This window comes from Chelonia mydas, chromosome 9 (assembly GCF_015237465.2).
Source record: "Chelonia mydas isolate rCheMyd1 chromosome 9, rCheMyd1.pri.v2, whole genome shotgun sequence".
In the NCBI taxonomy this organism is placed as follows: domain Eukaryota; kingdom Metazoa; phylum Chordata; order Testudines; family Cheloniidae; genus Chelonia; species Chelonia mydas.
In genome coordinates, this window is record NC_057855.1 from 78399372 (window position 1) to 78427000 (window position 27629).

A 27629-nucleotide genomic window follows, 5' to 3' on the forward strand; every position below is an offset into this window, starting at 1 on the left:
GAGATTGCATGAAAATCTCCGCTTTCTTTTATTTAAATTCTAGCTCTCATGATTGGGGAGAAAAGCTTGACAACCTGATTCAAGTGCACCGTAAACTGGAAAACAAACCCCTTCCCTTTTTAAAATCTAATTATCTTTAAGGCAATCTCGTGACATTTTAGGGCCTGAGTTGTGATTTTTGAACACTTGGGGTTGTCAATCTTGGGAATGTGGCCAGGAATGTGATACCATGTTCAGAGAGGCAGGAATGATGTCACACCCAAGCCTCCTCTGTCTGAGACGGTGGTGAGAAATTCCCTAGGTGACATGTATATGGGTGATAAAGGGATAGAGTTTACATGGATACTATGCCTGGTTCTTTGTACTGCTCTTAGCCCCTTACTTTTTGAGCACTACAATGAATTTCCCTGATGTAACAGTGCTGTGTGCCGCACGGTTCAGATAAATCATATAGTAGAGCATCATAATTGTGAATATAGCAATGAAACATATTTCAGGACCCCGAAGGTCAGGACTGGAGCGGAGCATATTTATTTTATTTTTTTTTTTTTTTAGCAATAGTTTATTTGCTGAAAAAAATGCAGTCTCAAGTCAAACTCAGCCAATTGCTTTGGCCAAAGGCAAACTTTAGAAACAGTCAAAGCAAAGCATTTTAATATTTTTGAAATGACGTGTTTTGACTGCTTGCTTTGAAACTGTTTCTTTCTGAAATTCAGCTAAATTTAACTCAAAAAAAAAAAAAGTAAAAACAACCAAGAATGTTTAGTTTCAAGTTCTAATGTTTTGTTCAGCCCAAAACAAACATTTTTTTTAGTTCTTTGTTTTGGAAAGAAAAAAAAAACGGTTCCTTTGGGTTGACCTGAAATAATTCTGGAGGGGATTTTTGTGGTTCAGCCACCAAACCCCCAAATTAATTATTGATAACAACAACAACAAAACACTGATTGAGCTGGATGAGCTCCAGGCAGGCTCAAAGAGGAGGACGGTGAAGCAAAATAGAGATTGCAGCCCTTAAAGCTAAAACAGGCCTCATGTGGCCAATCCAGAAGCAAGGGCTGAAGGTTAACAGGTAACAACAATCAGTTGTTTGAAATAAAGCCATGTTTAAAGTGGGAGTATTTGCAAAGCTTATTGATTGACTAAAAGCAATGAAGTACCCTACCTAGTAATCCAGCGCTCTGACTCACTAAACTAAATTGGTTTCAGACCAGCAAGCACCACGGCCTCGCTGATCGCGCTTGGTCCAGAGACACTTTCTTTGTTGCAATCTCTACTTTTTAACAGACTCCCAAACATTGTACTTTAGCCAGCTGCTGCTCTTCCATTCCCACACAGCTCGATCATATGAATGGGACAATCCAAAATCCTGCTAGCGTCAATGTGAGCGAGCAAAGGGAGGGAGGGAATTGGCTGCAGGAGACTGAAGCCTGGAGCAGGCTTGCTAAATGAGCAAACCACAAACACCTGGTGTGGGGAGGGAACCTCAAGCAGGGACCTGAAGCAATTCTTGAGTGGAGCTGACTCTGGGAAGTCAGTTCTGAGCAGGCTAGCTGCTAGATGAACCCCAGAGTGGCTCACCTACTAAGACTGATAAAGCGACTCTGTGATGGAAACTTGTAAGGGTTCCTTCCCCACTCTGAACTCTAGGGTACAGTTGCGGGAACCCGCATGAAAGACCCCCTAAGCTTATTCTTACCATCTTAGGTTAAAAACCTCCCCAAGGTACAAACTTTGCCTTGTCCTTGAACAGTACGCTGCCACCACCAAGCGTTTTAAACAAAGAATAGGGAAAGAGACCACTTGGAGACGTCTTCCCCCAAAATATCCCCCCAAGCCCTACCCCCGCTTTCCTGGGGAAGGCTTGATAATAATCCTCACCAATTTGTACAGGTGAACACAGACCCAAACCCTTGGATCTTAAGAACAATGAAAAATCAATCAGGTTCTTAAAAGAAGAATTTTAATTAAAGAAAAGGTAAAAGAATCACCTCTGTAAAATCAGGATGGAAAATACTTTACAGGGTATTCAGATTCAAAACACAGAGGATCCCCCTCTGGGCAAAACCATAAAGTTACAGAAAACAGGAATAAACCTCCCTCTTAACACAGGGGAAATTCACATAAAACAAACGATAAACTAATCCGCCTTGCCTGGCTTACCTATACTGGTTGCAATATTGGAGACTTGGATTAGGATGGGTTGGAGAAGAGGGATTTCTGTCTGGCCTCTCTCAGTGCCAAGAGAGAACTACCATGTAAACAAAGAGCACAAAATAAAAGTCTTCCTTCCCCCAAGATTCGAAAGTATCTTGTCCCCTTATTGGTCCACTGGGTCACGTGCCAGCCAGGTTAGCTGAGCTTCTTAACTCTTCACAGGTAATAGGATGTTGCCTCTGGCCAGGAGGGATTTTATAGCACTGTATACAAAAAGGTGGTTACTCTTCCCTTTATATTTATGACAAATCCTCTCACACGTCTAGGCTTTGATGTAAGAGCCATGCCCTGGGACACACTTCTGGGCCTTTGAGTTTTACTTTTGAGCTCATTTTGTCTGAATAAACCCTGATCCAGTAAGAGTGGGGATAGGATGAGCAAGCGTGGAGTCTGTGTAAAAGGGCCTGGAAGAGGGAGATTAAAGAGCAGGGCCTTATTGAATTCCGGGAGGTGGGCTGGCACAAGCCCCACTGCATCTAAAGGCCCCTCTCCTAACCTTAGGGGAGAAGCTACTGAACCCAGGGTTCAAACGAGCACAGGGGGCAACTAAGGAATAACAGGGTAAGGAGTGGGGGTCATCGGTTAAAAATTAGGGATCCAGAGGGATAAAGAGCAGGGCACTGCAGAGGCACTTTGGCCATGAGTGGGTACTGGGAGTGGCCAAATCACTTACAGTTGGGAACAGAGGTCTCCATGTTAAGGGGCTATAGGGGCACCTTAGGACATAGGTGCTGACTTCCTCTGGGCCCTGGGGGAGTTCTCAATCCCAGACCCTGCCTCTACCCCATCCCTTCCACCAAGCCCCTGCCCTGCCTCTCCCCACCTAGTTCCTCTCCCTCCCAGAACCTCCTGCATGCCATGAAACAGCTGCTCATGGCGGGTGGTAGGTGCTGGGGAGGAGTGGCTGACCAGCAGGTGGGCGGGAGGCGCTGGGCAGGGAGCGGGGAGCTGGCTGACAGTGGGTGCTAAGCACCCACTAACTTTTTTCCATGGGTGCTACAGGGCTGGAGCACCCGCAGAGTCGGCACCTATGCCTTAGTGTCAGAGAGGGATTCTGCAGAGTGAGAGATGAAGAGAGAAGGGCCAGGCTGTGCCTGATGGATGAGCTTGAGGAAGCAGCAGGGAGGGAGGTGAGTCAGTGCTTGTTTAAAAAAAACAACACAAAGTTGAATTAGTTGGGCTCTGTTGATTTCTTTACGTTTTTTAATAAACTCAATTAAATGTTAAATGGAAACTTATTGACTAAATAGTCAAATCCATTTCTTTCATGTTGATTACTTAGTTTGATTAGATGAAATCTGGATGCTAAAAATATCAACATACGGGTCTGATGCTGCCCCCATTGAAGTCAATGGAAGTTTTGCCATTGAACTCAGTGGGAATAGAAGGAGGCCAAGAGCTTAATGTGAAGTGTGTCATTAGTGAGAGGCTGTGAGTCTGCCTAGCTTTATTAACAACGAAAAGGATGAACATTACACGAGAACACCCTGTAACTTACTACCATGTACTCCCCATTATCTGAATAGCATGGGGGATGTGGAATTTATTTGGATGGTTGGGAGTTTGAATAACTGAGAGGGGAGGAGCCATGTGGCAGTGTGGTGGCCATCCCTGTGGCCAGGGTCTCCTCCTCGCAGCCCTGGCCGGGGATCTCTGCTCTGTCACTCACTCCCATGATGGGAGGTCTGCAGAGGACTCCCTGCACTGCTGCAGGGCTGGTGACATCCAATCCCTGCAGGTGCAAGGGGTTGGGGCTGCTCTGGTCCTGCTCTGGACTCTGTTCTGCCCTGCCCCCAGCAGGCCTGTATCCTTCCTTGCACCTGCAGGGATCTGCTGTTACTGGCCCAGTGACAGCACAGGGAGCCCTCTGCAGCCCCGTTGTCCTGGCCCTGCTCGCTCACTCCCATGATGGTGGAGCTGCAAAGGGCTCCTTGTACTGCTGCAGGTACCATTCAGCATCAGAGCAGCCTCCCCTGTTGCCAGGGTCTCCTCCACCTCCTCGCAGTCCTGGCTGAGTGTTGTTGCTCTGTTATCCAAACCTCCGCATTATCCGAATGCTCCAAAGGGCACGTATCTCATGCTGGGGGACAAGGAAAGGACTCGGATAATGCAGAGGTTTGGATAATAGGGCTCTGGAGGAATGAGAGTATACTGTAAATGTTCCACTGATGTGGGAAAATCTGTCACTTATTTTAATACATTACACAAAGCAGACAGAAATATGCAGCTCTAAAAGCCAGATACATCACAGGTATTGCATATCTAATGTACCTTCAGGGCCAAGGGATAATCCTATTTAGCTAGTTAATTGTCCCTCTGCAGTGATGCAGCACTCCTTTAGGACATAGAGTAATATTTGAAACATCGCGTACAGGTATGGATGGGACCAAGCTGCAAATTTCATGTACTGACCTATGGCTGCTTAACTACGGGTGGTAGAATCAAACCTGGGACTGTCAATACTAAAAGTGCACATCCCTGCTACTTGAGCTAAAGGAGAAACTGTCATCAGTGAGTAGGTAGCAGGTTGTTAGTCACTGGGACTAGCAACAAGAGGCTGACATGATTACAAGTACTGAGTCTTAATGTATTACGTATTTCTTCTGTTAGAGTTAGTGCAGAGTGATCGCAGGTGTTCATCTAATGTAGTATTTTGTACCAAACTGGGGCTGCGCGTACAGACAGGCACCATGGTTCTCAACAGCAATCAAACACTGGAGCATCAGTGCAGACACATTACTACTGTACTGAAGCCCACAGGCTTGATTCCTGCTGATGACTGTGGTACCTGTGTACAAGCAGCCACAGTTCATTATACTGGGAGCCAGAACTGGATCTGAAGTTGGGGGTTCAGGTTTGTCTCATTTTAGAGAGTGGCCCAAGTTGGAGAGTTCAGAACTCAGTCCAAATTTCCCCAAAGTGCAGAGGGATTCAGATCCACAATACCACTCTGGACCCACCTCAGTTTAAAAGTGGCTAATTGAAACCCCCGACTCCCAGTGATGTGCATTTACTCACATGAGTAGTCTCAATGACTTCACTGGCACTACTTATGTGAGTAACTGCTCATCAGTGGGAGTGAGGGATTCCCAAACTGACCCAAGACACAGAGACGAAACACAGATAAGAGTTATGTCCCAGTATGCTCTGAAGGAAACTAATCTCCAGCGAAGACAAACCCTGAGAGTAAATCACAGGGCTTTGCAGAGGTTAGCTAAATAAAGGGGAGAAAGATTCTAAAATTGCCACCAAAGTTTACTGCCCCCATTATCTACTTCACAACCGAGCAAATTCCTTTTTAAAACTTACTTGTTGAGGAATATTTAAAAAATCTTGGGCCTGATTCTCCTGTCACTTGTGCCAGTTTTGCACTGGTGTAATTCCATTAACCTCCCTGGAATTACTCTTGATCTGAGTGGAGTTCCATGGCCTGTGCCTCTTCGCCAAGCCTTGCCCTAACTTTGGAACTTGCCCCCTAACTTGCCCCCTTTTAGTGAGAGATGGGGAGGCTTTTTTGTCCAATTTATCAGCTGGAGTGTTACAATGATTTTAACTAATTGATGCCGTTAGGAAAACAAATTCTTTCCTTTGTGTTTGTACGTAATTTGGTTGCAGGCGAGTTTATTATTCCAGATATTGCTGTGCTATATTTAGTAACAAAGACTGAGTACATAAGCTTTTACGTTTTATTTCTGATTTATCAAGCCCAGCATCTACCAAGCACCTGCAAAGAAGAGAAGGGATTCAGAGACTAGGGAATGTGCATTGTGACGAATATACTTAGAGGGTAGTATAGACTACCACCAAACTAATCTCTAGCTATAGACCAGGAGTGGCTCTTTTACCATTAAAGTGGCTTGCGGAGCCCCCATTCTCCATTTACCAGACTTGCGGGGAGAGCTCAGGACCTCTGCCTTGTAGCGGGATGGTGGGGTAGGGGCTTCTGTGCAGCAGGGAGAGGGGGTCTCAGGGCTTCAGCCCTGCAGGGTGCACCTGCTGGGGCTCGGGGCTTCTGCAAGAGTAGGGCTGAAGCCCTGAGCCCCATCACGAGCCTCCCATGGGGCTGAAGTTCCAAGCCCCGGCAGGTGCGCCCCTGTTCTTGAATTTCTGAAGATTGTCGGATGTGGCTCGGAGCGTCAGTAAGTTTGGCCACCCCATAGACAGTGAGATAGCACTACCCCACCTCTGCTAGCTTCTTAGCTGTCTCACAGCCATACTCCTGCTTTCCAAAGCATGCTGCGGACTGGCCCCACTCTGCCTCTCAGCTTACCCACACATACACCATAGCACGTTGCCAGCAACACCTCTCCCTCTAGCTGCCTATTTCAGGTATTTACATGGCTCCTAGCAACACAGTATCTGAGCAACTCAAGTCTTTAAAGTATTTATCCTCACAACACCCCTGTGAGGCAGGAAAATGTTATTATCCCCATTTTACAGAGGGGGGTGGGAATTGAGACAAGGAAACTTAGTGACTTACCCAAGGTCACACAGAAAACAGAGCAGGGAACAGAGATTTGATTGCATGGACCCAAGTATACCACTGTGAGCCAGACCCCTTGGCAAGGGGTCTCCAGTTCTTTGCAAACAGCTCTCACTTTCAGACCAGATATAAACTCACTAGACCAAACATCTCTTATTCTGTAGGGATAAATATCCTGTAACATGTAAGGGATCTACAGAAAGTTCGTCACTTGTCAAGACCCATAATCCTTGTGAGATGCATGTACGGGTAACATTTTAGGAATAATTTATTTATATTGAAAGCATGCTTTATGGACTCGAAGTAGAATTTGTCAACAGTAGGCAACGTGTCTCAAATTTGATGACCCATTCAAGCAAGAGGGAATTGTCACCCCTCCCTGGTGAGCCAGCAAGGTAATGCACAATTCTGTAGTCTACCCTGGCCATGTCCCAGAACAGTCAATGGAAAACCGTCAGAGACAAGGGCAAACAATCAAAACCACTTAAAGGTAGAAAAGCAACTCTGCAAGGTGAGGTTCATCCTGCCTGTGAATAGAAACAAAAGACTTTTCCATATAATAGAGTGTAGGGAAAGGCACTCTGTATCCAGTCACTGAAGAAAAGCCCTGTTGACGGGGAAAAAGGGGTGCTTGCATGGATGTTTGGATCCTCGTTCCTGAGAAAACAGCCAGCTCTGCAACAGACTGAACTTTGAGAGTAGGGAGAAATCTATTAGCTAGGGAAGCTAACTATTGATAAGTGGAGACCCAGGTTTGCGTTTTATGATTTTGTTTTCTACTCTGCTTGTTTCCACCTCTCTCTCGTGTTTCTAATTAATCTTTATTCTTTCTTAAATCTCATTCTGGTGTATTAGAAGTTCTCACAAATGCTATGTTGTTTATGGGAGCAGTAGTTTAAAACTGGACCTTTCGGTGAGTAGTCAGTGTCAAAGGCTGGACATCACAGGGGAACAATTCAAAGGGGTTTGGAGATGGGGTGAACCGGTTGTTAACCTGCAAGGCGAAGTAAGGGCTGACAGAGCCCCAGGTTGCCCCTAGTGGGGTGCTGGGCCTGGGGCAGAAGTGACAAATCCATCACTTCCAGGCTGGCCAATCACACCACCGGCCTGTGGGGCCCCCCAAAGCGCAGGGCCCAGAGAGGTCACCCCGATTTGCCGTACCCAAGGGATGGCTCTGCAGACCGAAGAGGAGAGTATTTGAGTGGCTGAAGGGCTGGTGGTGCCAAGGAGCTGACACCCAGCTACTACAAGCACGACTCCCTCTCGCTGGAGGCAGGGGGTAATAAGGCGACTCTCAGTTCTGGGTACCCTGAGAACCATCCCACCTACCCTATCCAATGGACTGTTTCCATGTTGCCCTCTACTACCAGGATGGCTCTTGTATCACACATGTTTCTAGCACTACTCTGCTCCTACCTTTGCATGCCTTCAAGTGTAATCCATGTTACCACAGTGTGGCACTTCATCCATTCAAACAGTGCCTCCGTTTCTCTGTATCAGCCTCCATCTATCTTGAAATCCTCCCCAGTGAGTCACTTTCCATCTCAAACCCCCTTCTTCTTCTTCTTGTTAGTTTTTGAATAACTCATGCTGTTAAGTGCTTGGCAATACTTTGGGTGAGAGACACTTTGCAGAACTAAAGTTGTTTGGTCTTCTCTCTTCTGCTGGGAGCCCCAAACAATTAAGTTTGTTAAATCCATGTGTTAAAGGATGGTTGTTAGGAATTGAGTGACGAAGCACCAGTTAAGAAACTGTGCTTACTGATTTCTCTGCACAACTACCTACAGGAGCTCAAGTGCATAAAAATCTGGACATGTCTTCAAATCAAATCCAGCCAGAACAGGCTGGTGACTATATATCATTTCTGTGCAATGTTCCCTGTGCGTCACCAGGAAAATGGCCTAGCAGCAGAAGCCATTAGCTGGCTCCGAAGTAATAAATAAATGGACCCTGGCTGCAGTTAATATAGTGATAAAGGGGAAAATAGTGTGTAAGTTAACTACGGTCATTTATTTCCTTTGTTGTGCTCTTTGGGATGTTCTGAAGGGCCAAAGCCTGAGTTAATGGAATCATTAACTCACCAGCTCAGATAAATGTGTATCGGCTACTGTGGGGTCCCATGGCGGCCCACACTGAGGTTACTCAATTAGGACAAACTGTAAAGAATGGGACAGACAATCCCCAAAGCTGGTGGATATTCCAATACTTGGATTTACCAAGCCAACAACAAAACAGCTTCTATAATACCTTACTGACACAGAGCCAAAACACAGTTCCCTTATAGCAACCCAGCCTTGGGCTTCCAACCAGACATCCAAGTCAAATATGATGAGGGTTATTGAAAATCTTATTAATCATATAAAAAAATTCTACCAGTCCAAAGGATCGGACACATTACCTCCCAGGTTAATGAATGTTTCAGATCTTACCCAAATACACGCTACAGCCGATTCTTATTAACTAAACTAAAATTTATTTTTAAAAAAGAGCAAGAGTATTGGTTAAAAGATCAGTATACATACAGAGTATAGTTATGAGATCAGTTTCATAATAGAGATGGTAAGCTTTGGAGTTGAAGAAAGTTCTTAGAATTAGTCCATAGATTCAGTCCAGTGTTCATATCCAGGGTGATCCAGGTTGGACTGGAGATCTCAGTCTTACGACTTAAGCTTCCCTTGCATAAAGTGTCAAACAGATCTGAGATAAAAAGGATCAGTACCCAAGGGTTTTTTATACAGTTCCAGGCCTTCTCTTGACAGCTGAGAGTTCTTATGCGAACAATAAGCAATCTTTGGGACCTTGAAATAGACCTATTTCCTAAGCATCACTAGGAATTAGCTACACAGATTAAGATAAGGCAATTGCCTGTTTTCCACAATTTGTGGATGATTTGCTATATACTTCAGAGAGTGAGTAGTACAGTGATATCACTATATTTACAGTTAATTTAAATATTAAGATCTCCTTTTGATCTCTGAATTAACAGAATACAGCATAGACAGGAACTGTTTGATTATATATATATATTGTTAGAGGCTGACAACAATGTAAACACGCAAAAACACAAACATCATCTACCAATATGTCCCTAAAGGTTGAATTTGGGTCTGTGATGGGGTAGACTAGGCCCAAAGGCCCCCTGCTGGAGGCCTCAGGGTTCTGCCACACCCATCCCAGGGAAGGAACAAAGTGGAGAGGTCCTCCAAGCAGGCTAGAGTGGCTGCAGGGGAAGCAGCCAATCAGGGCCCAGGAGGGCCCTATAAAAGGAGCTGCAGGGCAGTAGTCAGTTGTTGCCAGGAGAAGAAAGGGCTGGAGGCCTGGCTTCCTGGAAGAGCAGCAGGGCCTGGGGGAGCATTGAGGGAGCTCCTGGCTGCTTACTAGGACTGAGTAGGGACTGAGCCTGGGGAGGGCTGCAGGAAGTCAGTGTCTCCAGGCAGGAAGTCCTGGGAATACAGTCTCATACCAGGATTGGACTACTGAAAGACCAAAGCCCAGGGAGGGCTAGAGAGAGACAGGCCCTGGTGGACCATATACCCCAGAAGGAGTTTGTGCTGATTAACAGGCAGACTGTGACTCAGCTGGAGCACTATGTCACTGACAAACCCACTTGAGAACCACCGAAAGGAGTCACCAGAACTAAAGAATGCAGACATGCTGAACCAGAAGGGGGCACTCGTAAGAGGTAGGTGCCAATCCGGTTGCACGGTCATTTATCCTGCAGGCTGCTTAACCCTTTCTGGCCATGTGTCACAGTTACTAAGGATGCAAATGAGGTTGCAGGCCTATCACAACATCCATTGTACTAAATGTCCCAATAACAACTATGTGGGTGAAACAAGACAATCACTACTCTCGTGAATGAACTCACAGAAAAATAAGACCAAAACACCATATTACCCATGGGTGAACACTTTTCACAAAACAATCCCCCCACAACTGACTTCTCTGTCCTTGTCCTCAAAGGAAACCTGCCCAACACTTTCAAAAGAGCTATCTATAACCTATGACCCCTCTTTTGTCCTACGATTGCAAAGGTGTTAGCTGCCTGCTTCGTTTTAAATGGTCTCTTGAAATATTTTAACTCCTTAGGCTTAACAATCTGTTCCACCTTTGTATTTAGCTGTGATGCTGTGAGGGTATGTCTACACTACAGCAGCTGCATTGGTGCAGCTGAGCCACTGAGGTGCTTCAGGTGAAGATGCTCTAAGTTGACAGAAGAGAGCTCTCCGGTCAGTTAACTCCCGCCTCCATGAGAGGCGGTAGCTATGTTAGCAGGAGAAGCTCTCCTGCCGATATAGTGCTGTTCACTCCGGCGCTTAAGTCTGTATAACTTAAGTCGCTCATGGGTGTGAGTTACTTACACCCCTCAGCAACTTAAGTTATACTGAAGCAATTTGTAGTGTAGACAAAGCCTCAGTTCCTTTCCCAGATCTGAAGAAAGCTTCTGTGTAAGCTCAAAAGCTTTCTCTTTCACCAACAGAAGTTGCTCCAATAAAATATATTAACTCACCCACCATCAGGCTCCAAGTAAATAACAAGGGATTTTTTTTCTTTTTACTATTCTATGTTTCATTTAACAGCAGTCTGTATAACAGTTACAGCTATTGCTGGGAAATGGTCAAAAACCTTTTGGTAGTCAATCTCTTTCTTTGTAACTGTTCTTGTTGTTTTCTTCTACTGAAAGAATGGTGCTTTGCATCTCCAGAAGACCTCGGAGAACTATAGACATTAATGGAATAAGCCACTTGACACTGCTGAGGCAGGCAGAGTATTAGCCAATCTACCTGTAAAAAGGAAATAAGACACACACCAAGTACCAGGCCTAGGTACTTCTGTGGCCACTATCACCACAGTAGCTGAGCACCTCACAATCTTTAATGTATTTGTCATCACAACATCCTGTGAAGAAGGGAAGTGCTATTATCCCCATTTTACAGATAGAGAACTGAGGCTCAAGGAAACTATGTGACTTGCCCAAATCACACAGAAATCTGTGGCAGAGCAGGGAATTTAACTTGTCTCCCAAGTCCTAGACTAGTGCCCAGCCCCAAGACAATCCTTCCTCTTACCTTGCTGTCTTTCCCACCCTTCGGAGATGAAGGGTAACCACAAAGCAAGTTAGTGACAGAACTGAGACTATAACCCAGAGATCTGTGTGTTGAATCTTATGTTCTAATCAACAGTGAACACTGCCTCTCATTGAACCCGTTACAGGCACATAAAGCAGCAGAACAAAAAACACTTGAGTCATTAGAAAAGATTAATAGATTTAAGGCTAAAGGGGACCACTATGATTATCTTGTCTCATCTCCTGCATAACACAGGCCATAATATTTCACTCAGTAATTCCTGCATCAGGCTTATAAAAAAGGTCATCTAGCCCAACACATTGCCCCATCTGGACTGATTTCTGTGAGTAGAGAACAGACAAAGGAAATGGCCATGCTCTCAGGGGAGTCTACACGAGATTTCCAGGATGAAGGAATTAAGAACTAGGGACAAAAGGGCTTTTCCCTTCTATTTAAGCCCATAGATGGAGCTCCTGTTCCATGTCCAGGGCACTGATCCCTGGGGAGGGGTTGGACATGTCTGGCTTTGCTTCTGTAGCCCTGGGCTGGGGCATACTCTGTGGGGATGGGTGATGCACAGTCTGGCTGGTATCAGGAACTGTGAGAGGCTCGAGTGTGCTCAGTGTGGACAGCATCTTCTGGGATTTTACCTATGAAAATCGAGGCTGTTTCTATGGAGCATATTCAAACTGAGATTTTTGTTCAGTCTTATAACTTGGCCAGATTTAGGTGGATTTTCAGAGGGATGGCAAACTGTCTATCCCTGTCACAAAAGCCAACCCCTGCCAATTTAAGTTCTTGAGCTTTTCAGAGAAAGTCACTAGAATCTTTTAATGTGGACAAAATTATGCACATTTCTTAGTCTTTTTCTTGGGAAATAGCTGAATGATTTTCAGTGAGATTTTTTTCCAACAATTTCAGCCTAAAGCAGGCACCTGAAAATTGCCAAAAAAAGCATTTGGGCTGAAAAGTTCTAAGCATCTGAAAATAAATTCTTCTAATGGCAAGTATTAGGCAACCTGAATAATAGGCAGCACTACCAGCTCCATCTATAGTGTATTTGGCAGGGGCAAGAAGAATCTCCAAACACTACCTAGCTATTGACATTATTTCAAATGTCCATGAGTGACCTATGTACTGAATGACTACATCTCCTAAAGCTCGTTATAAGATAGGTCTTTGCTTCTTTGTGTCCTCGGAGCCCTTGAGTGAATTACTCTTTACTACTTATTGTGAGACCACCTGTTATCCTATCTTTATATCCTATGCTTGATAAACCTCCATATCAAGGAGGTACTTGCAGTTTATTAATGCAGGATGAATTGGATATGGGCTTCCCCTCTCCATACAGCTCACTTGATCTTTGCCTGCTTTGCCTTTTATTAAAATGTCAAACAAGGAGGAAGTATGGGGGCTGCCTATTCAAAGAGGAAGCCTGCAAGGCAATGTGACATCACAAGGAACCTGTGGGAGAAATCAGTAACCATGTTCTCATCCCCTTACTCGCTCTGAGTTGTATCTTACTCCATGAATGTTCCTGCTTTGAGTCATGTAGAGTAGCATTGACTTTTAATTATCAGCCTCTGGCCCTCAATCTGACTACATCCTAACCAAAGGAATGAGAGGTAGAAATCTCTAATCTCCTATCTTATGTCTACTCTACCACCACCTTCCAGCCCAGATGCGCCAGTGAAGGCTGGCTGGCTCCATATACTATACTGAATATTTCTGCTCGTGTGACTTTTTAAATGATGATGAATTTCACCCTGTGCCCTCTGGTTATACCTCTCCTCAGACTAGTCTAAACCAGTTTTTCTCAACGACTGGTACATGGACTAGTGCTAGTCCCTGAGATCTCCCTGACACAGATTAGGAAGGCAGCAGTTTAGGAAGGTCCCTGGTATAAAAAAGGTTGAGAAACACAAGCCCTAAATGATCCCTGACTGTAAACTGGTGGTGGATTGATTCAATGGGAAAAGATATTCACGGTCAGCAAATTCTTTGCCTCAAGGGACCATCTTCATAAACCAGAAGAAATGGAAATTCACATAAGAGTAGGGTAGGGGTAGGTGACCTATGGCACGCATGCCAAAGGTGGCAGTGAGCTGATTTTCAGTGGCACTCACAGTGCCCGGGGTTTCCGGCTGCCGTGCCCAAGCTTTGGCCCACTGGTCCCAGCCTGGGGCAGTGAGGGATACAGACAGGGACAAGAGGGGGCACAGCTCAGCACCCCCGCCTTAAAAATTGTTCCAGCGCCCCTGTGCTGGGATATTTTTAAGTCCTGATTTGCTGCTTGCATCACAATCACACCACGTGGAACAGCGCTCTGCGTTTTGAGGTTGAGATTAGAATGTACGTGCAAGAATTGGAATCAGAATTTTCTGACAGATTTCAAGTTTTAGAGCGATTTGGCCCCATACTTTCTTTTTTAATTAAACCGGAAAAGTTCAAAGAAAGCGACTTGGGTTTGTCTGTATTTCAGTGCATGGGTGTTGAAGATTTCGAAATACAACTCATTCAGTGAAAAATCTCAGAATTGTGGGCATCAAAGTTTGGAGATCTGCGCAGTGCACTTGAAGCTACCGAGAGAGATCATGGGGCCTCTATTCTGACCTGCTGGACATCCCTGCCAGTGAAATTTAACTCTTTGTTTGAAGAGAATTGCATTTGCAATGCTTTAAGCATTTGGATCCAACATGTATTTTCACACATGAAATCTGTCCTCTGTCCTTCTCGGAGCTGGTTAACAACTGATCACTCAGAAGCCTGTGTGCAGCTTAAAGTATCCAAATATGTGCCAGACATTGGAAAAACTCAGAAGGAAAAGCAAGGGCAAGGATTACACTCAACTGATAAGATCTGCATTTTAATTTAATTTTTAAATGAAGCTTCTTAAACATTTTAAAAACCTTATTTACTTTATAGACAACAATAGTTTAGTTATATATTATAGACTTATAGAAAGACCTTCTAAAAACGTTAATGTGTTACTGGCACACGAAACCTTAGTGAATAAATGAAGACTTGGCACACCACTTCTGAAAGGTTGCCACCCCCTGGAATAGGGGATAAAACAGAAAAGTCTTCAGCTTGGTTTCAACCCAGACCTGTGACCTTCAATGTGGAGCCTGACCTTACCAAAGGCTTTCATTCCCCATTTGACTCCTAAGCAGTCCCCCTTAGAGCCCTGCTCCTGTATAAGAGGAGGCTCCTTGGCTCAGTCCATTCTTGGATTTTACATGCTTCAAATACTTTATAGATGGCTGGTGACTAGATCTCAACAGCCACAAGGATTGCATGTTAAAAAAGCATCACTGGCGGGGGATGGGTTAAATCATATGTTGCAAGATATTTACTAGGAGTACTTGTGGCACCTTAGAGACTAACCAGTTTATTTGAGCATGAGCTTTCGTGAGCTATAGCTCACTTCATCGGATGCATAGCATATCGTGGAAACTGCAGAAGACATTATATACACACAGAGACCATGAAACAAAACTTCCTCCCACCTCACTCCCCCGCTGGCAACAGCTTATCTAAAGTGATCCTCAAGTAGAGCCATTTCCAGCACAAATCCAGGTTTTCTCACCCTCCCCCCCCCCCCCCCACACACATACAAATTAGCTCTCCTGCTGGCAACAGCCCATCCCCCTTTGAAACCCCTCTTTATAATGCGCATGATAATCAAGGTGGGTCACCTCCAGCAGTAATCCAGGTTTTCTCACCCCCCCACACACACACCCCCCTTTTCCAAAAGCCTAACAACATCAGCCACACTATCAGAGGCTCGTTCACCTGCACATCCACCAATGTGATATATGCCATCATGTGCCAGCAATGCCCCTCTGCCATGTACATTGGTCAAACTGGACAGTCTCTACGTAAAAGAATAAATGGACACAAATCAGATGTCAAGAATTATAACATTCATAAACCAGTCGGAGAACATTTCAGTCTCTCTGGTCACGCAATCACAGACATGAGGGTCGCTATCTTAAAGCAAAAAAACTTCAAATCCAGACTCCAGCGAGAAACTGCTGAATTGGAATTCATTTGCAAATTGGATACTATTAATTTGGGCTTGAATAGAGACTGGGAGTGGCTAAGTCATTATGCAAGGTAGCCTGTCTCCCCTTGTTTTTTTTCCTGCAAACCCCCCCCCAAGACGCTCTGGTTAAACTTGGATTATTGCTGTGCACATTGTAAGATGAGCTGTTGCCAGCAGGAGAATGAGTTTGTGTGTGTGGTTTTTGGAAAAGGGGGGGGTGTGGAGGGGGGGGGGTGAGAAAACCTGGATTACTGCTGGAGGTGACCCACCTTGATTATCATGCGCATTATAAAGAGGGGTTTCAAAGGGGGATGGGCTGTTGCCAGCAGGAGAGTGAATTTGTGTGTGGGGGGGGGAAGGGTGAGAAAACCTGGATTTGTGCTGGAAATGGCTCTACTTGAGGATCACTTTAGATAAGCTGTTGCCAGCGGGGGAGTGAGGTGGGAGGAAGTTTTGTTTCATGGTCTGTGTGTATATAATGTCTTCTGCAGTTTCCACGATATGCTATGCATCCGATGAAGTGAGCTGTAGCTCACGAAAGCTCATGCTCAAATAAACTGGTTAGTCTCTAAGGTGCCACAAGTACTCCTTTTCTTTTTATGAATACAGACTAACACGGCTGTTACTCTGAAAGATATTTACTGGAAGACTCTTGGCTGAGCTGTAAAATCAAGCCCCTGACAACTTTAATGAGCCCAGGGTAGTGTTTTTTTTTGTTCCCCCCGCCCATGATTGAGGGTGTGAATTCCAGAGTCTTTACAAAATTAAAATTCCACTTCTGGTAATTGCATGCTGCCTCCTTAAATCCTGCCCTGCAGGTTTAGTTGGAGGTGGTGGTATTCTTCATGTTTTGTCATGACCTGCTTTGAAGTGTTGCTGTGCACTGTTAAAGGGTTGTGTTTCACTCTGGAGGTGGCTGCACTTTAACAGTGGGTAAAGCAAGTGATTTCTGGGTTTGTAAATCATGTTGGGATCGTTTAGGGGGAAGGATTTTTTTTTTTTTTTCAGACAAGAAATGCTAAATACTACTGATAGCTGAGCCATTGAAAATGTTATCCTTTCCAGTGATACAACAGATGGATCATACAGATACCTAAGCCATTTCTGAATCTTATGTACGTATTCTCCTTAGTAATATCCTGTGGCAGTGAGTGCCACCTGTTAATTAAACATCTGAAATGTGTTGAATGTGTTAAACTTCACCAAGCTCTGCCCTATTGTTCTAGTGTTAGGGGATGGCATAGAGATGTCACATGACCCTTCTCCATACAGATCAATAGTTCATGTACCTCTCTCAGGTGGAGAAGTGGGCAGCCTCTTCCATTCTGTGCTCCCGGAATAGTGCATGAGGTGCAGATCAATCTTTCTTGAAATCTTCAGGTTGGCTTCAGCAAAATTGAATGCGGCTGCTTCACTTTCCCATCTGAACCACTCACTCAGGGCAGGTCTAAGCTACAAATTTACATTGGTGCTCGTGCAGCTGCAGCGTATCTGGTGAAGATGTTCTAAGCTGATGGGAGAGAGCTCTCCCTACCAACCCAAGCAGTTTTCACGGTCTTCACCTAAAATCACAAGCTTGGCCAAATATTTCTCAGGTAGAGACCAAAGTTTATTGGCTTGTTTCATTTGTATGCTGTATGAGTCTCTGACACTATTGCTGCCCTAACTTTAGAGGAATGTTGAGGTTTTTTCAGTCCCATGAGCCAGTTGGAAATGGAGACATGTTCTAAAAGCACAAACGTGCATTTTTAGGTCAATTAGAATTTGAACCTATCCCTTGTGATGGTACCTCTTTAAAACATCAAAGATAAAACTTTGCCTGTAGCAACTTGTTTTGATTTTTTTCAGGGATTAGCATTTAACGGTGAGCTAAAAGTCTTGTCCAGGTTTTCATCTTGATTAGTGCAACATCCTTTTCTCTAACCTGGACAAATGCTTGCTATCCTCACTGACATTCATTCAGAGTGCTGCTGCAAAGCATAGGCGCCGACGCTGTGGGTGCTCCAGGGCTGGAGCACCCATAGAGAAAAATTAGTGGCCAAGCTACCCGCTCCTTGCCTCCTTCTCTCCCCTCCCCCGCGTGTTGCATCCCTGCTCCTCCCCCTCCCTCCCAGTGCTTCCTGCCTCACTGCCGCCTAACAGCTGTTGGGTGGCGCTTAGGACTTTCTGGGAGGGAGGGGGAGGAGCAGGGACTTGGCATGCTCAGGGAGGAAGTGGAGAAGGGGCGGGGACTTCTGGAAAGGGGTGGAATGGGGGTGGGGCAAGGCCAGTAGAGTGGTGGGGTGTGTGTGGGGGGGGTGTCGAGCACCCACCGGGCAGAGGGGAATTCGGTGCCTATGCTGCAAAGATCATTCTCCTAGCCTGTCACATTGACCATGTCACCCCTCTCTTTGCATCCCTCCTCTGGCTCGCTCTTCTCTGTCACATCAATCATAAGGTACATGTCTTCACCGTCAAGGCCCTTCATGACCTATCCCCACCCTACCTTTCATCACTTTCTGTAAAGGTCGACTTCCACCTCAGATCAACCCGTGATGCCAACCTCCATTGCTCACATGTTAAATTTTTCAAATGAGCACCTCTATGCTTCCTCTGGTGCTTCCCCTTACGCTTGAGAAGAGCTCCCTGTAAACCTCTGCAAAACTAACTCACCTTCAAATCCCTCCTTAAAACTTCCCTTTGCCAAGATGCCTAAAAAAACAACTTAGCAATAGTTAAGCTTCTGGTGTGCAGAGACCACTGTCTATCATCCTGACCAATATTGTCATTGTTTCCTTGTACTCACCTGTCATTCTGTCCATATCCATCTGTTGTCTCTTGTTTTACAATCTAAGTTTAAGTCCCTGCCCCAAAGAACTATCTTTTCATTCTGTGGTTGTACGGCACTGAGCACAGGTGGGGTCTAGGTCCATGCTCTAAGGCATTATGAAAATACAAACTAATGATACATTTGCAGAAATAATCACATCTGTGCTCTGAGGAGGAACAGATGCCTCCGATTCCATATTAATGCACTTCAAGACAAGGTGAGTGAGGTAATATCCTTTACAGGACCAGCTTCTGTTGGTGAGAGAGACAAACGTTTGAGCTTACACCGAGCTGCTTCTTGTTTGTTTTGATCAGCTACTGTACTGTGGCTGAACATTTTATATTCACATCCCAAGAAACTCTGAAGTGTTCAGAATGACTCTCATTTAATCTCTCCACAGAGATCAGAGGAGGTAAACACCACACTCATTCACTTTAATGAAGTGGTCTAAGCCTGGAAAACAAATTATAACCTGTTCAAGCATTGGGTTTGCGTTTCTACAATTAAGAATAGGCAGTAAACAAATCAAAAGGATTGTACCTTTTGTGAATAAGGCTCTGTCCTGAGGGCATAAAGGAAAATGGTTTGGCTTTGTTCCTGAAATAGTTTGCCCATCTTCACTGGCATTGTGTGCTGTAGCTGAGTCTATGCTCCTGCGGGGAGAAGCCAGCCAGGACAGTCATGTTTCTCTATGATTGACCAATATCCTCTTTGCCATGGCCTGGGCGACATTGTTCCTTCCTTTTCTATTTATGTTCACTGATAAGGCTGCAAGGAAGCATACCTGTAACTTAACCCTCCCTATTCATGGTGCTTTTGCCCTAGCTATTTTGAATATCCATTTCTTCATTAATTGCTGCTGCTCTGTGTGATTATTAGCTAAAAGGGCAATTATTTTTCTTCAGTACTTGGTTTTGTGGGGTCATTACTTTAGCGCTCAGGAACCTGATGGTATAGTAGAATGTGGACAGGTGCTGGGCAGAAGTCCCGTGTTTCAGCATAAGAGGCTCTGGGACTTTCAACGAAGATTAAAACATTCTTGTTTTTGATGGAAACATTTGGGGTATGAAACAGCAGGGCAGCCCGAAGCTACTGTTACACTTGGTAAATGTAAATGCTAATGCAAAGTGAACAGGGAGAAACACAACACTGCAGCCTAGCAACACTACCCTGCATCAAAAGGGTTCAAAGAAAAAAGCCCCTTGACCTTTTTGTTTTGGTTTTTTTTGTTTTGTTTTATTTCCTCATGTAATTAACCTTCAGTGTCTGCGCTTGGTTGACCATAGCGGCTAATGGGGATAATCACCTCACAGGAAGCTTGTTTGTGGACTGCTCCTTATAAATCTAGAGTTTGTAACCTACAAAACCATTAATCCTGATGCAAGCTTTAATTCCTCTTACACCAGCTCCTGCTCTACTCCACTCACTCCTTGCTCCATAGCCCTGAACAGCACCCGCTCATGTTAGTGGGCCCTGGTAGACAAGGATTCCCTAGGATTGACCCCAGCGGCTTCACTGTCAGATGGCATGTCATAGCTCTGGTTCATTCATTTCTGCTGCTGGCATCATTTAGGCCCCAATCCTGCAAACACTCATGGACATGCTTATCTTTGCTACTGTGAATGCCTTACTGTCAGAGGGTTTCTTGCAGTCTCATACCTCTGCCCCTTCCCTCCCCCCACCATCCCTCTTGCTGCCTTTTCCTCTCTTAGCCTCACTCAACCATTCCAGGTAAGATTTTTTCAAAAGCACTCACCCTTAGCCTTAGGGTTGCCAGGCATCTGGTTTTCAGCCGGAACACCCGGTTGAAAAGGGACCCTGGTGACTCCAGTCAGCACTGCCAACCGGGCCGTTAAAAGTCCAATCAGTGGCGCAGCAGGGGCCCAAGGCTAAGGCAGGCTCCCTGCCTGCCATAGCTCTGCGTGGATCCCAGAAGTGGCCGCCAGGTCCTTGCGGCCCCTAGGCACGTGGGTGGCCAGGGAGGCGCCGCACTCTGCCCCTGCCCCAGTGTCGGCTCCACAGCTCCCATTGGCCAGGAACTGCGGCCATTGGGAGTTGCGGGGCGGCACCTGTGGGCAGAAGGGCAGCACATGGAGCCTCCCTGGCCACCCATGTGCCTAAGGGCTGCAAGGACCTGACTGCCACTTTCTGGGAGCCGCGATAAGCATGGCTGAGACCCCACACCCCAATCCATCAAAGCACTTAAGCATGTGAGTATTCCCGCTGACTAAAACTCCTTTTCCCCCTTTGAGTTGGGTCTCCGCAGGTGAGAATTGATATAAATATAGGTAGGGGGATTGGCTGTCCCTTTAGTGGGATTCCTCATATAGTGAAAATTAAGCACATACTTCAGTGCTTTGCTGGATTGGTTTCTGTGTATGAATGCAGATCTAGTAGTTCTCTTGCTATGGATGTATGCTTGCATGTAGTCATACTTATGTGCTATTTAGTAATTAAATACAAAACAATAAAGGGGTGATATCGATTTTTTTTTGAGATGTTGATTGGTGAATTTGTACTGAGGATGTATCAATTGCTCTGAATGGCCCTAATCCTACAGTGTTTCATCCAGCAGTGCTCCTCTTGCCTTTACTAGGAATTTTGCCTTGGCAAGGTTACAGAACTGTTTGTGGTTTAGAAATGAACAAATTACAGTTTGCAGGAGAAGAAGTTACTAAATATTTTCAAAAAAATCTTAATCCTATGCCCTCAGGCCACACATAATAGAGAAGTGTTAATGGTACATATGGGGAAAGGGTGAATACCACACATCAGAGAAACTAGGGACAATTTGTTTTCCAAACAGCAGAGATTAAGAGATGGATGTCAGCTTAATGATGGGAAGGAAAGCTCATATGCATTCATAGGGTAATTCTGTAGCCAAACCAATTCACTTCGCGGATTGTCTATATAGAGCTGTCTCTCTTGCAGGTCAACAGAGGTTATATTGCCAGTTTAGATTGCTTTGGAGACACCACACCTGGAACACCAGTTTTAATAATACAAATATGAAAAGACAGAAATAGTTTAAGAAATAGTCACTAAAGTGACATAAGCAAACTCCGAGTATGTACTTTAAGAGGAGAGACTGAGGGGGTGGGATAATTATTATAGCCTGGAAAAACTACAAGTACAAGGTTAGGATGTGATACTGGTCCTTGGGTCCAGTTCTGCTCACACTGGCCTTACAATGGTGTAACTTCATTGATTACTCGCATCTGATTTACACCAGTATAACTGAAGATAATCCAGGCCTCTCATTACTCTACTCTAGAACAGTTGTTCTCAACCAGGGGGCTGCAAGCAGGTTTCAGGGGGGCTGCCAAGCAAGGCCCGCATTAGACTTGCTGGGGCCAAGAGCAGAAAGCCAAAGCCCCACCACATGGGCCTGAAGCCCAGGGCCCTGAGCCTCACCACCCAGGTCTGAAGTTGAAGCCTTCATGGGAACCCTGTCTAAGTTCCCCCTAAGCTGTGCTGCCACGCAGCCCTAGGGGCCTGCACTGGAGAGGAGAGAGGTAGGGGGTTTGCAGGGCTGCAGCAGGGAGAGGGGCCTCTCCCCCAGCTCCAGCGGGAAGAGGCACCTCTCTCCCAGCTCCAGCGCCATGGCTGCCGTGATGGGGAGAGGGCTGAGGAGTCCTCTCTCTCCCTGCTGCAGCCCTGGGGCAGCCTGCACTCCAAACCGCTCATTCCCAGCCCCACCTAGGGTTCCAGGCATCCAGTTTTCTACAGGAATGCCCAGTCGAAAAGGGACACTGGTGGTTCCAGTCGGCACCACCGACAGGGCCATTAAAAGTCTGGGCAGCAGCACAGTGGGGGCCCGGGGCTACGACAGGCTCCCTGCCTGTACTGGCTCTGCATGGCTCCCGGAAGCAGCAGCCAGGTCCCTGCAGCTCCTAGGCACCTGGGCAGCCAGGGAGGCTCCATGCGCTGCCCCCCGCCCTGTGTGCCAGCTCTGCTGCTCTCATTGGCCAAGAACTGTGACCAATGGGAGCTGCGGGGGCAGCGTCTGCAGGCACGAGGACAGCACGCAGAGCCTCCCTGGCCATCCATGCACCTAGGGGCCACAAGGATCTAGTAGCTGCTTCCTGGGAGTTGCAGTAAGCGTTGTCAGGACCCCAGACCCCTGCTCTAGCCCGGAGTCCCCACCCGCCCCCCCACACCACAGCCTCCTGCCCCAGCTATTAGCCTCCTCCTGCACCCCAAACCTCTCATCCCCACCCCCTGCCCCAGCCCAGAGCCCTCTCCTGCACCCTGAACTCCTAATTTCTGGCCCCACCAGGAGCCCGCATCTCCAGGCCAGAGCCTATACCGGCCCTGCCCCGCCCCAGCCTGTGAAAATGAGTAAAGGTAGGGAAGAGTGAGCGATGGAGGGAGGGGAGAATGGAGCAAGCGGGGGGGCAGGGCCTTGGGGAAGGAGTGGGGCAGGGGTTTTCGGTTTTGTGCAATTAGAAAGTTGGCAACCTTACACCCCCAGCCACAGCCCTCACCCCCTTGCACTCAACCCTCTGCCACAGCCCTGAGCCCCTGTCCCACACTCTGAACCCCTCAGCCCCACTCCCGCCACACACAACCTCCATATGGGTGCACATAGTAAAATTCATTCCTTCTAAAAACTTAGAAGGAACATTGGCCTGTGGCCCCAGGGGCCTGGGCAAGTGCCCTGCTTGCTACCCCCTAACGCCAGCCTTAGCTTTTATATGCACAAAACCAGTTGTTGTGGCACCAGGTGGGCCGTGGAGTTTTTAATAGCATGTTGGAGAGGCCTCAGAAAGAAAAAGGTTGAGATCCCCTGCCCTCAAGTACTTAGAGTTGGCCTTTATCCAGAAAGTCTGCTCCCCTTTAAATATAGCAGAATACTACAGATTCATACACTGAGCCAGATGCGTTGTGAGTCTGAATAATGAATGTTGGTACAGTGTGTTGCAGATCCTCAGATGGAAGCTAAATAATTAAATATTATTATTATAAAAATTGCCACACCTGCTACCACAGTTATCTCCTGAAATATAGGAAGATTGAAGGAAAGTTTAATATTCGGTGAAGGTTCCATGTGACTGCCCTGGAGACTGACATCCTCCTCTTTACAGGCCAGGGTCACCTACCTCAGACAGAGAAAGGGCAGTTCAATGTCCATGCAGATTGTTCAGGTCCTGCTGGATCTGCTAACGAGGCCCACTTACGGGTGAGCATAATTATGCCCCTCACTAAGAGGGCAACAGAATGGAGCTGTGGCCATCAAATCATTTTCCATCCTCCAGACAAATGTGGTGTGTTCAATTATATTTGTAAATTTGGGCTAAAATATAAGAGGGTGCGTCAAGTCTGCTTGCAAATGCCTCCAGTTGGGAACAAAGTGAGGGTAATTGCATGTTCGTGTGCATGCATGCTGGCTTCCTTTGCACAGGGAATGTGGACTGGGCACACCCTAATCCCTTGAAGAGCTGGCCACACAAGATGACAAATTCTTTCAGCTAGTGATTTGGGCAGTCTTTTTTTTTCTGGTTGCTACTCCTCTCCACTCCCAGCACACCAGCCACAGTGAAGAATCTGGCAGTTAATGTGCAGTTAAAAGCAGTTAGAAATTAGACCAAGGAATAATGCATTGTAGTGCAGCCATGTACTCCATGAAGGTGTGAATGCAAACTGTTATGCCCTAATAAATCAGCTGTTTTTAACCACTCAAGTGTTAGGTATATTTTTATGTGTCACCATAAGTATGCATGGTACCATAGTCCACAAATAAAATGTGGACTAGCCTATCTAATCTAATCATTTTCAAACAAGAATAGGAAGCAGATTAGGATTTAGTGTTTCCTTTGTAGATTGTTTGGCAGCTATTGTGGGGAGTTTTTTTAATCTTCATTCTGAAAGTTCTCCAAGTGGTGATCAAGCTGCTTTCAGTGCCATGTTTCCAATGCACTCCATTTATCACTCAAGAAAAGCTCTTTAATAAACCCAGGAGGAATGAAAATTAAATAACCTGTTTCCAAGATGAGTAGTAGTAATTGCTCCCTTAACATATTGTCACCTGAAGATTAGATGAGGACAAAGCCATTTGAGCTGCTGTCCATTTGTTATGGCAGAGATTAATAAAACACAGCAGCTAGGTTGGACCTAGTCTCACTTGGCCGAATCTAACAGGAAAATTAAGTTCTTCTAAATTCCTCAGATAAGTGTCTCGGATGATCCACACCCGTTCTATGCAAATTGCATTATTATTTTGCACCCGAAGAGACATTCCCATCTAAGACGCTTGCTAGCTGTCCTTGGTAAATATCCCCAGAACTCTCAGCAAAAACAGACTCTAGGATAATAGCTGGTATCCTGGTCCAACATTCTTCTCCCTCAGTAACATTGTTTCTAAAGCCCAAGGTTTTGTGTGAGCCATTGTTGATAACAAAATGTCTGCCATTTGTCTGTCCAAGCAATGCATTCCAGGACTGGAACTCATTGCTTTATGAAGGGCACAAGCATCCCTACAATATGCAAGTTTCTGTAGGAAACCCACTTCTTGTCTATACCGGTGGAGACTGACAGTGGATTTACTTTGAGAAGGCAGGTTATATTAAATAACCTCAGGACATTTTTGACACAAATAGTTTTGCAAGATTCATAAAAAGCAATTATAGGAATCTGGATAGCATCTGCAGTGCCTGGACTCATACTAGGTTTTGTGGGACCTCGTGTGAAACAGCATGTGTGGGTCCCCAACCAATTCCCACCTCACATCCATATACCTATGACACCCCACTCTCCTCCTGCCTTTGACACATCCCTAGGCCATGACGGAACCAGATATACCTGTTTGTGCAGCTCCTCAGCCACTGATGACCCTCCTTCACAGACTGGCAAATCAGGGAGTGGGGGTACAGGCCAACTTCCTGAGGCAGTAGATAGATGGGAAGGCCAATTAAGAAACGTATTTCTGTTGGTTTTACAGTTATAGGGGGTTGTGGATGGGATTAGGGATGGAGCTGTGTGTGTGTGTGTGTGTGTCTTGAGACCATTGGAAAAGCAGTACCCTATGGGTTCATGTAGGGATAAGTCTGCAGAAGCTTCTGAGGTTGGCTGATCTTATTGTATGATAAAAGCCCAGAAACTGAGAGAGAGAATGCTTGTTATAATCAACATGTATGTTGGCTTTATACTTCAGTCTGTTACATGTGTCAGTATAACATAATTGTGTGCCCCAGTACATACCAACTAAATTTCTCTATACCACTGGGCTGGTTACATTAGGCCTGTGTAATAATGACTTAGCTGGCCCAAGAATATAAACAATGTATTTCAGCATGTCACTCCAAAATGAAGAACTTAAAAATCAAAACAAAACATGGAGGTCTGTCCCTCTTGGTGCAATTCCCTTGTTTGTAGTTGAAATTGTCTACAAGCACTATTCAGATAACTTGTGAATTGAGTCCTTGGCAGTTACTTTCTGCACTGAGTTTGAAGTCAGATGGATCTATGCTCACAACAGGAAGTATGTTCACCTGATCGATTGTGTGCCTCTGCTTTATAGACTCTGGACTAGATTCTGCCCTCAGTTACATCAGGAAAATCCAGAGCAATTCTCCTGAATTCATTGGTGTGTGAACAGCATATGGTCCATTTATTGTTGAACAATAATTGCTCCATTTCTTTGAGCTGCTCAGAATGAGAGGGACAGCAATCAAATGGATAAGATGTATCACTAAGAGTATTTATCATGTAAAGAAAAATAATGCTGATAATCAGTTACATATCTGCCTTAAAAGAAAATTTCCTTATTTTGTATTTTTGGAGTATAGTTTTACTTGGGACTGTGAGTTATTCACCACCTTCAGACTGGATAAAGATAAATGTTAATGAGTTGCACCAGGACCTCAAAATTACATAAATGTAGAATACTTCAGACTGGTACAATTAGAATAACTGGCCCCTGTGGTTTGGGCACAGCTTCTGGTGGCTTGTCTCACTTCAGCAGTATAAGGAATTGACTAGAAAAGAATGGAAAAAACCTTTCAGGCCAGATGTCTTAATTAATTATTCAGCTGACATAAAAGCCAAATAAGTTTGAACATGCGGCTTTAATGAATCCTCCTGGTGTGCTTTGAAATATCCATAAACTATTGTGTAAATCATTGTTTTATACACTTACATTTAATTTATATCATAATGAGCTAAAAACTTTGATCCAAATTCTAACCTCACTTACACCTTTAACCCATTTTCTTCATTGGGGTTGCATGGGTGTCAGAGCAGAATTTGGCCCTGTAAATCTAGGAAGAATCATTACCCAATCAGAAAATTAATGGGTTCTGGGTACCTAATTCCCTTAGGCTCTTTTAAAAATCTTAGACCAGAGCTCTAGATTTCAGTGAAAAAGTGGCATATGAGAGAGAGAGCAAGCCAGAAACCTGAGTTTTAATCCTGTCTCCAGAATTGATTTGCTCCTGTAGCCTTGCGTCAGTTAACATCTGTACCTCAATTTCCACTCCTTCTATAAAATCAAGGTAATTACATTTATTTCCACTTGCCTACAGCTGCCCCGTTGGTTGACAGGTGTGTGTTTCTGGGATATGGGAGGGCACCATACAGAATAGGTCATGAATTTTATATTCTATTTTTGTTTGTTTTGCCCAGACACAGTGGACCTGGAGAAAGTGTATGAGGTGTGGAAAATATGTCAAGAATAAAAACACAATCTATTTTACAAACACCATTGAAAATGCACCTAGAGCTGTGAAAAGATGATGGAAAATAAAGGAAATTTTAAATGAGGATTTGATCAAGGAAAAGCATTTGTCAGAGACATCCACCTGAGAAGCTTTTCTTTCAGCACGGAGAAATAGATCAAATTATTCATAAAGGGTAAGTGGCTGCAGGTGTTTCACCCCTTAGCATCATTTGCTTTGCAAAGTCAATGTCCATCTGTGGTAAGCACATTGTCCAAAACCAAATCAAACACCCAGCTGAGGAGGCTGGAGAGAGAAGCAAGTTTGAGAGGGTTGTTTGTTTTGACACAGA

At 45.2% G+C, this 27629-nt stretch overlaps 1 long non-coding RNA gene across 1 annotated transcript; it reads left to right on the forward strand.

The window, feature by feature from the left end:
- The first annotated feature begins 9982 nt into the window (after nt 1-9982).
- LOC122461806 lies at nt 9983-27383 on the forward strand. The gene is made up of 2 exons (XR_006283997.1): nt 9983-10379; nt 27246-27383. It is a non-coding gene; the product is annotated as an uncharacterized LOC122461806 (long non-coding RNA).
- Nucleotides 27384-27629: the final 246 nt, after the last annotated feature.